This window comes from Achroia grisella, unplaced genomic scaffold, assembly GCF_030625045.1.
Source record: "Achroia grisella isolate CSIRO2021 unplaced genomic scaffold, CSIRO_AGI_Agris_v1 utg41105, whole genome shotgun sequence".
In the NCBI taxonomy this organism is placed as follows: domain Eukaryota; kingdom Metazoa; phylum Arthropoda; class Insecta; order Lepidoptera; family Pyralidae; genus Achroia; species Achroia grisella.
Window position 1 is genome coordinate 17,314 of NW_026712844.1, and position 12,930 is coordinate 30,243.

General features: G+C 32.8%; 1 long non-coding RNA gene across 2 annotated transcripts; it reads right to left on the minus strand.

Moving 5' to 3' along the window:
• Positions 1–614: 614 nt before the first annotated feature.
• LOC131844642 (uncharacterized) lies at positions 615–12,849 on the minus strand. 2 transcript variants are annotated; one of them, XR_009357599.1, is made up of 7 exons: positions 12,733–12,849; positions 11,662–11,809; positions 10,827–10,882; positions 7,220–7,317; positions 5,694–5,800; positions 4,835–5,038; positions 615–984 (listed from the first exon to the last, which is right to left on the minus strand). It is a non-coding gene; the product is annotated as an uncharacterized LOC131844642 (long non-coding RNA). The 2 variants fall into 2 exon arrangements; XR_009357600.1 differs by lacking the exon at positions 615–984 and adding an exon at positions 1,427–1,573.
• Positions 12,850–12,930: the final 81 nt, after the last annotated feature.

The following is a 12,930-nucleotide window of genomic DNA, read 5'->3' on the forward strand; positions in this document are numbered from 1 at the left end:
TTACACAAAACAAATATTGACATTACCTCAAAAGAATCTTGCCCGTATTTCCTTTATCCTTCCGTCATGATCGGCGCCTGTATCTAGTTAGCGTTGGATACACGGGGAAAAATGAAATATAGAGGCAATCCAAATGGATTGTTATCTACCCACGTGTTTACCGGCGCACCGCGGCACGTTCGCGCTAACAAGCGACCCTCGCGCCTAAAAACTGGAGACCCGTACCCGTGGTGACAGCGCCGCGCGCCCTTAGCACAGACCCCTACACCGTGTCACACAATTTGCGAGTGACAATGCTCATGACAGGTGTCCACCATAGTTTCTATCTACGCGAACATTTTTATAAGGCATCTAATAAGTTGCCGGCTATGTTAATAAATGTACTTATTAAAAAAATTGAAATAAAATATTATTACTCTTCTTTGTTTTATTGCTCTATCGATATCATTGACCGTAGTTAGTTATTTGCATAAATTTTTATGCATTTGTTGAAATTGTATATGAGCATATTGACTAGCAGATCATGATCACACCTAAATTATTATACGGTTTTAGAACACTAATTACATATAAATAACATTGAATGTAGTAGCGATATACTTTTAATATGGATCATAAAGATTTTAACGAGGCTTACCCTTATAAATATTACATTTCTTCAGAGATAGCTAAAACTGTACCCGGTAAGTCCCATGTATCATAACGGGCGGTCATTGATTCGCTGATAAAGGATAGCTCTTTGTGACTTATAGTCGGTCCCCTCTCGTCTTGTGTCCATTATTCGGAGGTACTGACTGCCCTATCGTGAGTTTGTGGGACTACGGCAGGACAGATGGCTGCTCTGTGCCCAGGCGTACTACAAACACCTTTAATGCACCTCATTCTTTCTCACCGCCTCCCTATTAGTTTCATGGCTAATTGAGCGTAGACTGCGAAGGTTTATTTAATCTTTATGTACCGTGCCGTTTATAACCTCAGGTTTATCTGGAACATGATAATAGTAATATTATTGTTTTTAACCGACTTCCTAATGACGAATGATTTTTAATGTGTCTATTAAGACTATTTTTCAGTATTTTATGTATTTTGTTGATTAAGTATCTGCAATTTGCTTGTAGTTTTTAATATCTATATCGTATCGAATAATCGTGTATATAAATTACTTATTAACTACTTATTACTTAATTATCATGATAGTAAACTGTAACATGCTGACAATGATACAGATGTGATAATTTCTAAACAGTTGTAGTGGAACTAAATATATTAACTAAGCAAAGTCTTTCATAAAAATATAAAACAAAATTACTACATTAAATATAAGAAAATATAGCACTTCGGAAAATATATGAAGTAAATTATTTGAATGTTAATTAAATATTGTGTCTCAAGTGTAGGTAGACAAAGCACGATAAGAGAATTACAACTCGCAATTAGCATAATCCTCGGCGCGGGCGCAAAACAGATAGCGGTAAGGTGCTTAGGTAAATTAAGTGGCCTCCTTCTACGAGAGCGCTACGGTGTAGCCCGTAGGCCCATCACAGTCGCGTGACGCGTGCCACTGCCGCCTTATCTGTTGGTCGAAAACTTTATTACCAAATAAAATATTAAATTCTCTTGAATTTGAATTATAAAGTTGGAGGCGTTCATTTAAATAGATACATTTATTTTTTTATTATCATCGTTATAGCCACTCATCATCTTTTTAAAGCTGAATTGGACTGAAAATAAGTATTTAATCTTCCATTACTATACTGACTTAACTATTCGGTAATGGATTTTCATTTTGAGGTCTCCTTCTCTTATACGGATATATTTGTTGATGGCCTGAACTGTGATAGATAGACATGATAACTTATTTAAATTTCATTGTTATAAGAAATTCGTGTAAAATACAAAGCTAATAAATTACTGTTTTAATTTTACATAAAATTAATTATTATAATATAATTAATATTATAAAATTTATATATCATAAGGAGGAAAGAATTTTTTAATGAATAGATTGGGTTTTAATATCTTAATATCGATAAAGAACTTTCAGAATATATTTTATTTTTAAAACGAAAAATTCACTGCACTCGTCCATAGGCTACGGTAACCGTTTACCATCAGATGGGCAATATGCTTGTTTGCCTACGTGGTATAAAAAAACCTTTGTAAAATCGATAAGTTATTATATATTTTTTCATAAATTATAGTTTAACTCAAATTAAGTGTAGTGTTTAAATTCTGGACACATAATGTGAAATGTCGGTAGGTAATGTAGTTACATTTTTATAGCATCGCATACCAGGTCTATTCGGCTTCGGTAACGGAAGGCGTGTGCAGTCGCCAATAGCTGTGATTGGATTGGGTTTGTCTAGCACTGACGAGTCCCCAGGGACTGTCCGCCGGCCCTGGGCGACGCATTGACACGATGACGACGCTAATAACAGCGATGCCAATACAAATAAAATGTATTCGCAAAGGCCATTCACTCGGACCCCATAAAAATCTAATGAAACTGTTTTTTATATCTTTTCGTTTTATTACTCTTTATATGAATGATATTATATCGTAAAACATGTCGGTATTTATAGATTTTGTAATTTTATTTTGGATATAATATAGGATCGTAACATGGAAAACATATTGTAGGTACAATTACATAATTTTTAATAATTTAATTGTCTATGATTACTTGAGAATTGGTGAATAGGTTACTGTGAATTATGTAAAACGTAGCAAATATGTTTTTTTTTAATTTAAGGTCATATTAGTTTCTACCTATAACTACGAAGGGAATAAACAACCACTCGATGTTATTAAAAATGTCATCCTGCCCCAGTTATTCAGTTTTTATGTATGTACCTAAATATATTGAAAAAAATATATACTCACGTAAACAATGTCACGGCTAATATGAAGCCTAATTACACATACTATCTGAAGACGGTATATCTAGCGTACAGCGGTGAACGTATTTAAAGAAATTATTAGGTGCAATTACGGAGCTTGTTGTGCGTGATTGGAATGCAAGCAGGGTGTGGGGCGAGGGTCGGACGACAAATTCTTACAAATTAATACATCTATCTCGGAGCCGCCTCGCGACTACTGCGATACGCACAGAATACTTTATTATACTATCCTAATACAATTTTTACGGGTAACACCTTATTCGGTGAGTGATTGAGAAGGTTTTGGGACAATCATGGGTTTGAAGACATGATGTGGGTAACTTGACCACGAAAGCGATAAGTACTTAAGAGTACAGTTAGTAAAGTTTCACGTATTGAGATTCAGTTCTTTTTATGGTACACAGATAAATATATCATCATTACAGTTCACTGTTTTCCCAGTGGTGAACACAGGTCTCTACGCTTAGAAGTATACGATGTAAGACGACTTGACATAACGTTAAAATTTAAGTTTTCTTATATTGCAACGACGTCTCATATTTACATCTTACGAGAATAAATAATAATACTGGGAATGAAAATGATAAACGAAACACTCAGTCACCAATCCATAATCTAAAACTTGTAAAATAATCACAACACAACAAGAAAATACACGTGTAAAAGTCATGTCATTATTTTTATGTTCCTCTATACTAATATTATAAAGAGCAAACACTTGACTGTTTATTTTCATTTAATAAGCTTCGAAACGGCTGGATCATCTTCTCAACCTATTTTTTTCATTATAATTTTACATTATACCTGATGAACTTAGGCGGTCGAATATTTTTCAAAATGTCAGAGATTTCTATGAAAACTTAAATAATGTACCGTAACGTATGAAAGAAATACAAAAAAATATTCTTATATTGCGTGTGCTACGGAAATTATTAGGAATAGACTAAAATGATACAGGGCATTGAATTATTTAAAAATTTGACTATTAAAAAATAAACCTAATATAATGTAATATTTATATCAAGATTTTCACAAATAGGACAGTGGAGTGTTCGAGTGCCTCGTGCCATTGCAGACAATGCCGCTACACAGCGGGAATTTCATTTCTAATCTCGGAGTATAATCTGCACCGTCAGCAAGGAGATGCAATATGCGTCCGCCGCCTCCGCCTTCGCCACCGCGTCGGCACCGCGTCGCCCGCGCCTCGTGTCACACTCGTTGTTTCGAGAGCAATTGAGGCGCCAATAAAAAAGACGATCGTCGCCCCGAACCCAGGCACCGACTTATTTACAGAACACCCAGCTACCGCTATTTATTTTATTGACTGCCATTTGCTCTGACTTTTATTGTTGCCCAGTTCCCTGATAGAACAACAGCAGGTGAGTTGTATCCAGAAAACGAATTGTCAAAATGCCGATACAGAAGTATGGCCGAATGTATAACAGCCTTGACCTTATAATACTCTGATTTAAATTCAATGCGTTTTATAGCTCTAAAATAATATTATATTTTATTGTTTATTTATTCACTGCCTCCTTTTACAACCCTAATGCGTAATGTGCACTTTTCAAATGTAGAACATTATTAAAATAATAATGTGCGCATTGTATCTGTATAAGAACTTTTTTGAAAGCTTCATTATACCATTAATATAGGTAGGCACTAGATACTTAACAGTAAAATATCATAAAAAAAATTATATAATTAATGTTAGATATACCTAATTAATGCAATAACAACGGAACTATATATAGGATTGTTTACATTAATTTATCAAATATATCATTACAGAAATGTACCGAATTTTCCTTTTATTAAAACGCTTCAAGCATTACATAAATATGTGTACATATACCTACATATACATAATACTCATCCACCAAAGACATAATGACTCCTTCAATAGCGGCTGCGTAAAAAGTTTAGTTCATTACATTTGTTACTAAAACAGCATCGGGCCAGCAGATCAGCGTAGGTGGGACACGACTGGGCAAAAGGGGTGAGCCCCATTTTCCACACATCATTGCATCGGGCCGCAGATTTATTTGCATGCGGGCCGCTGACCAGGATCCATTATTGCCATTACGGCAGTATCTGATCAACCGGCACGAGAATTATGGTGCTCTTGTTTTTCTTAACTACATGAAAAATGGCAACAAAGAAAATAAATAAAATTTATTATGCGAATTGAAAGAAATTGCCGTAGCAAGGGTTATGGTTTCCGCAATAATTTTGTTCGGTCAGGGGCTTAGGAAAACTATAAATATACATTTGGTCAGAATTGATAATACATATAAAATAACTTCAGTATAATTATTTATTGTTTACATCAATACAAGGTTACTTTTATTTGTTACAGGTATAGCTATTAATGTTTATCTCTATTAATAATTCCAAGTTAGCCTTTCTGCCTAATTTTGAAGAAATAGTTCTACTTTTTTAAATATTGCAATGTGAGAGATTGACGGACAAATACGCATAGATTAACACCTTGTTGTAATTTCTCGATTCGATTAATATTAGAGATTTGAATTACATAGACTGTTTTTACTATAGTTTATGTTGTATTTGTGAGTAAAGAAAAAGTATATAAACTTATGCAAAAGTTTGGTAAGTTCTTAGGGCGGGCGCGTGTTTACTACCTACATACCTACTTCGATTCAGATTTATGCCACGCGTCGATCGCCACCGCTTACTTCCGACTCAATACGAGTAATGAACGAGGCGGAAACTATAAATCTATTTAGTCGCCAAACTTGCGTAATGGATAAGAATTAAGAAAGTAATACAAACATTGTCAGATATCAGCTCGTTGTGTCGCTTCAGCTTGTATATAGTGTGAACGACGTTAGTTCATTCTATCGCTTGCTTAGTGAGGTTTCAGCTTAAAGCGTATCGATCTGAAATTAGGTCACAGTTCACAACGATGTTAAAGGTCAGTGGTCTTTACCAAGTGTTGCTATCTCCAAATTAGTTTTAAATACATTAAACTAATAATATTACTAGTTCCTTATTATTACAACATAATATCTATATTTTTTATGCTACTGATGGATAGTAACAGCATTTTAAAATAATCCTGACAGGTAATTAGAATATGAATAAGACAACGACCATGTCCATTTCTGATACACTTATTTATTAAGGATTTTATGGTTTACGATATTTATGCCTGGACTATGAGAATAAAAACAAGCAGTCTGTCTGGTATTTCTGTTCTGAAACGACATGTGATTATGCAATAGGACCACAATAGTAGTTAAGATATTCTTGACCGGGTCGGGACGACTTACTTTACTGAACGCTTTATTGGTCGACTAACAATGAATTAGTGATGGTAACAAATAAACTTAAGGATATTGTTGGTATCGATATAAAGGCTTAAAGTAATTACAATAATCAATACAGATATTATTGAAAATTAAATACAATCAAAACATCATTTTAATGTACCTACGTCTGATGATATTTTTTGTGAATTATTATTAATATTTATAGTTTCTTTGGAGATTGAAGTGTCAAAAAATGTCAGGAATCCTAAATAATTATTTGTAAAAATTTAGCTATTTATTTTAGTTTTTGTAATTTCTATTTAATTTAATGTGAAATTATAATGTACTGGCATGTAGATACTTCTTTATTATCTATAAGGAAAGTTTAAATGAGAATAAAAATAGATCTTATATTTTGCAGCACCTATTAAAACAATACTTTGATTACATCGATTATATTCACAGATGGAATCAATTTCATACTGCTATTTAACAATAAAAATGTACAGTTATATTGTGTTGTATTTACTTACTCTATCACACTGCTGTGTAAATATCAGTTGGTATTCACTGGTTGGTAATTGGTATCGATATAATTTTCTAGTGTAATAAATATGGTGTGCAACAACACTATAGGTTGTACATTCGTATGGGATGGACGCGACAAATCAAGCCGCGAGCTGCAATGGGGCGGCCCCGTATCGACAGGCCTTCTGATTTATAGCGGAGCCGCGTTATCGCACCCGAGGCCGTCTCTGTTTATTTTTCTAGCAATGACCATCCAACAAATAAAGCTACCACATCATCTTTTAAAAAGAGCTGCATACGTAGCAATTATGTAAACAGAATATAACGTATTACTATTTTTAACTAACTGTCAAGAGAGGGTTAAACATAATTCGTTGGTCTTTTATATGTAATTTTGATGATTGTTAAAAAAAATAGTCCCGAATTGGTTCGGTATTTGTACGTCCAAGAAGTTTTGACACTTATAGGACTTCTTAACAACATCTGTAATACCTATAGAAATTTATGATACTGACTTACGCTCCAATTGTCATGGAATGTTGCCGACAGTTGATCCCCGAGCCATACAAACTTTTGAGTTTAAAATTTATTTTCACCTTTGTTCTTTTCTTGATGTTCTGAATTATAATAAATTCAAATAAGTACAAGTGTTAATAAATTAATCATAATTATAAGCTGTAATTACTTTCTATTTTTATCGCAAACATACTTTGTGATGATAATTTGTCCTAACTATAAATATACTGCCGTAATTATTGTCTAAAAAGCTAATTTGGAACTTAGTTTAAGTACGGAATTTAGCAAAATTAATTAACGGCACCAGGCATTCAGAACAGAGAACAAGAGCTGGGTTTTCATAAAATTTATTGTTATGTCAGTAATAAAAGTTTATCAATTTATATAAAATTAATACACATTCGATAAAAGCAACAAAGTAGACGCTTAATATGCTATGACAAAATTAAAATATATTTTAAAATGCAAGCGGGTCACGCGTTGGCATTAAATTTAACTTCTCTTTGCAGAGGACGGTTAATCGTGTGTTAACGGTCGGTGGCCGTGGTAAATCTCTGGTAATCCGCTGCAGAACAAATATAGTTGAGAGGCAGATAAGGTGCGTCCGACGAGCGGCGGTCCGGCGCGGGGCGCTAATGTCCCATTTGTATGATGATGCGGCCGCTGCGGCCCGCCAAGTGGCCATTCCCTCGGGCGCTACTCAATGGTCACTAAATGTTACCCTTAACGAGCAAGCACACCAAGTGCCTTGTAGAAAGTAGTGTGGTAGTAGTATATTTAACTAGATATAACTTAAGTCTCACTATTTAACTTGTATAGACTTAGGTACTTTTTTGTATCATGAGTACCTACACTATTCTGGCCTTCCTTCCTCGCTATTTGATACTATAATACGATAATTGTAAATAAGAATTTGTTAGTTATCATCATCAGTCTACTGCAGTCCACTGCTGCACACTACTGCACTTGATCTTCAGTCCTTCATCTTCTGAAGAGACTATATTTGTTAACATTTTCAAATCTCAAATATCAATTAATAAAGCTACAGGAGAAGAAAGAAGGTCGGCCGGCACTTTGTAACACATGAATTCTATGAATTTAATTATATACAAGTAAGTTAGATTCAAGTGAAGAATGGCATTCCCAAACTCTGTCTAACAGATTACGGGACCACGTGTATGCATAACATAGGCATTATTTATCATATTTATATAACAGACAAATTCTAAGCATTTCTAAATACTGTTGTAATTGAGTGCTATTGTGATAAGATACAAAATATATAGTAATAAATATTCCATAATAAAAATAAACTTAACTTATACATAAAATAATATTTTCATTTAACGAATGTCGTATGCCCGTAACTGGCTATTCATGATAACGAGTTTGAAGCAACCGACATGAGAGACATGAATAAAAAGAAAAACCTGGTTTCGTGTGACCGTGAATGAAAATAGGGCGTCAAAGTAAACAATGGAGACAATATTTGTTGTTTGTGTAAAAAAATGAACGACGGTGGTCAGTTCATTAACATGGTAAACGCGCGCTTAGAATGGACCGTCACGCGCGCGCGCTCACAAGACTGGAAGTTATCGAGTTGTGAATTTTACAGAGTAACTAGTGTAAAAAATAATACTCGTAATTTCTGTTATAGGTAGGCAAGTACGAATTTACTAATGTGCGATATTTATTTCAAAATTGTGAAAGTGACCAAATGTGGAATACCATTTTGATTTTGAGGCATAATTTCCACAAATCTTTTTGTGGTAATTATTAATAGTCATATATTTGTACTTAACTTGTGAAAATATTAAGTTATATTGATTACTTTGGGGTAAGAAAAATTCTCAAAAATTAAATAGCAATAAAGGTATCCATATATGGAATAGGTACCCAAATATGGAATACCAGAAACTATATCAAAAATTAACCTTAACTTTTAAGAGACTTTTTAATAAATTTGGTATAATATAGAAAGCAACACAAATTATTTACAAAAATCGTAAGTCCATATTTAAAACTCGGGGCCAACGCAATTATTATGTACCCAGAGCCCACTCATGAGGCACTTGATTCATGTTTCCTTTGAGTATCATTAAAAATCAGCTATTACAAAAAGTATACTCAGCACCTTCAGAAGCTGGAGCTGTATATCATATCAAGGAATTGGGTTCACTATCTGTATCTAACAGCATCACCTCCTCATCATCTGAATCTGACGTAGGCTTAGTATTCTCTTTTGGTTTCTTTTAATGAAAAATATATAATTAACAAAATTATCAGTTAGGTGATACTTCAGGGAACCATTTATGGAATAGTCTATAATTGGATACTGTAATCTTGGACAGATATATATTTGGATTTTCCAATGATTTCCAACTGACATACACAATTTTATATTTATGTAGGTAAGTCATACAATATAATACCGCTAAAATATACGAAAGAACATCTAAATAGTATGTGAAAGCTATAAAAACCATACCGTGTGGACTTTCTGTACGTGAAATATTTATTTTTTACATAACTTAGAAACTTATGTGGTAGCGATAAGGCTTCCTCGATTGACATTCTACAATTTGTATGCGTAAATAGGAGTAGAAAAAGGTAGAAAATCACTGTAATGTGTAGGTAAATTCGCAGTTTAGAGAAATGGACGTATTCCATATTAGGATACTATTCCATATTTGGTCACTTTCCTCTAATATTCAGCAATTCTTAAAAATGTTTTCGTTTATATAGCTAATGCTTAAACGTAGGTATTAAAGAATTGAAAAACATGTAAAGTAGGTACACTGAATACATGTAACGTGTAAAAACGCACGAAGACAGGTTAAGGTTTGATTCCATTAAATTAAAAAGTCCTTGAATAATAGTTTTTCTAGTAGGTACATGGAAGATTCCATGTACAGACAAAACAATTAGTTAATTAGATATGTAGAAATTCTTGTACTGAAGCTGTTTACCTAATAGGTTATCTTTATTTGAAACAATAAAATGTCTATTCACTGTAAAAATACGTGAACTACGTTGTACGTTTGCTCTTAAGTCTCTCTTCAATTTCAAAATCTCTATACAATAGGTATTATAACTTTTTTAGTGTTCTTTGTAAGCACTTTAGCGCCAATGTTATTTCACTTTTTTAATACGTACTAAAGGCAACAAAAATCAAAAAGTTATATTTACATTATTAAAATTAACAAATTGATAAAAAATATAATATTGAGATAATATTAAAAGTCGGATATTTAAGGAAAGCTTTTCGATATTAATTGACAGTAGAGATTAGATGATTAGTGTGCATAATGGATTATTTAGCATAGATATGACTGTATTTAGATTTTTATAATTTACACCCGATTGTATACCGGATGAGTCGGCGGTTAGGGCGCGTCATTAGCGGTTATCACTTCATTCCGGATGAAAAAACTTCAACAGCTCTCGGCGGCTCTCACGTGCACTTTAATGATTTATTAATTTTTACCTTCATAAATATGGTACACGTCGCATAATCAAGGATTTTGTCATTCAGTTAACCACTTTACAGTATAGATAAAATTTATCTTAATCTAAATACATATTAATGCCGACACATATACTTAGGTACTTCATACAGCGCAATGTCATCTAGTCCCAAATTAAGCACAGGTTGAACCAAGGTTACTAAACAATTGGGAGAAATATTTAAATATAAATACATATGTTTGTAAATATATATAACAACATATATAAAGACGAGTGATTGGTGTGAGAATAGAATCCGCGACCATTAGTTATGCTAATCCGTTAGAGAACCGAGGCCGTAATGACCTTACAATTAATTAAATTGTTAAGTCGTCTCAAAACTTACATGGATATGTGTAGTTTGTTAAGTATTTTATCTGCAAATAATTTACTTAACCGATTTTTAAAAAAGTAGTGACTTAATAGTTAGCAACAATTGTTAGGAAAGGGCAATGAGATCCTCCTTCACACGGTCTATTCTAGAAAATGTACATAATATGTGGTGATTTCACCCTTATACTATAATCAACATTATTATTAACATTTTAACAACCTGATGTGACTCCGTTATCCTTCCATAATCACTATTCATAAAGATAAACAGCCATATCGGTACATTATGTATGTAAAATATTTTTATATTATATAAAAATTTATCGCTCCCGCTACCCTCAGATCTTGTAAACTGCGCAACGGATTTCAATTCAGTTTTCAGCAATAGATAGAGAAATTAAACAGGTAGGTTTATATATATAATAAATACATGTACATCTGTGCGAAGCCGGGCATGCATTATTTTATAAAAATGATTCTTACCCAAAAACTTAGCTAAGTACATACTTTTAGTAAATATTAATACACGTACATATCTGTTTATTAGGTTATAAGTATTTTTTAGTATAATTATACCTTATATAGGTATAATTTATAATATTTACTTGATAATTGTTAAAGATACTGTAAGTTTGCTTGGTGCGTGTTCCAGGCTACGCCACCCTGAAGCGTACCAGCCACCTGCCGAGTCAGCAGCGCACGCGATCGATACGCATCTCTCTCTCGTATACTGAGCCGCCTTCGAATTCTGGACTGCAAATTATTATTATAATAAACAATGTAATTCGCATGTAAAAAATTTTTTTTTATCAAGATGAAGGACGTAGATAGGTGAAGTAACTATTAGAAATAGTCGAAAATGTGTCTTCTGTTTACTGTATTTGTTACTTTTTACTAAATTAACCATATTTAAGGTGAATTTTTAAAATCCAATGTATTTTAGATTGTATTAGATATACTATATATTATAGAGAGGACAAAATTAATTTACCTAGACATAAATAGGTTTTCTATACAATTAATAAAGTAGTATTCGAGTCATCCATATAGTTTTTGTCGAATTCTGTATACCTAGGTGGGTATACCAAATTCGACAAAAACTATACTATATGGTTTAACACCTAATACAACACACAGGTTGCATGCATGATAAACGGACACATGTCCAGTTGATTCTATCTTGAATTTGACAAATGTACCTATATACTAAAATATTTGTGAAATTCAAGATATAATCAATTAGAACAACTTATATCTCTTAATTATAGTCTATCGTAGAAGTACAGTCAGATACGTATAGCAACACAAGCATTAGGTACCTCTAACAATGAATGACTTGAAAATATGTACAGTAACCGACTTGGTTTCATGTTTTTTTTTCTTTCTGAAAGCCTATTCCGGAAAGCTACATATATTATTTATTTTTATTTATAAAAACTTTAATGCACAAATACAAAAATAAAGGTGCAAATGGCGGACTTAACACCATAAGGCATTTTCTCCCAGTCGACCATAAGCTAAACAGAGATTAGTGGGCGGTGGAGTATTAAGAAAATAACATGAAAATAAATAAAAGGAAGTAGGTATAAAGAAAGTAAATTAATAAATTAAATATATATAGCCAAATACATACATATATTATATATAATACATAATATATAAAAACATATACCTACATAGATATATTTATACACATCAACAATGAATATTCCGGTGAAAGCGAGAGATCATTTTGACAATTTTCCATAAATTAGGTAATGTCGCATTTTTAATTACCGATATCCTTGGAAAAATGTTTATGTACTTTGGATTTAAAGGTAAATTTGGTAGTACTAGATTTTATGTCAAGGGGCAAAGCATTCCGGTGTTTAATA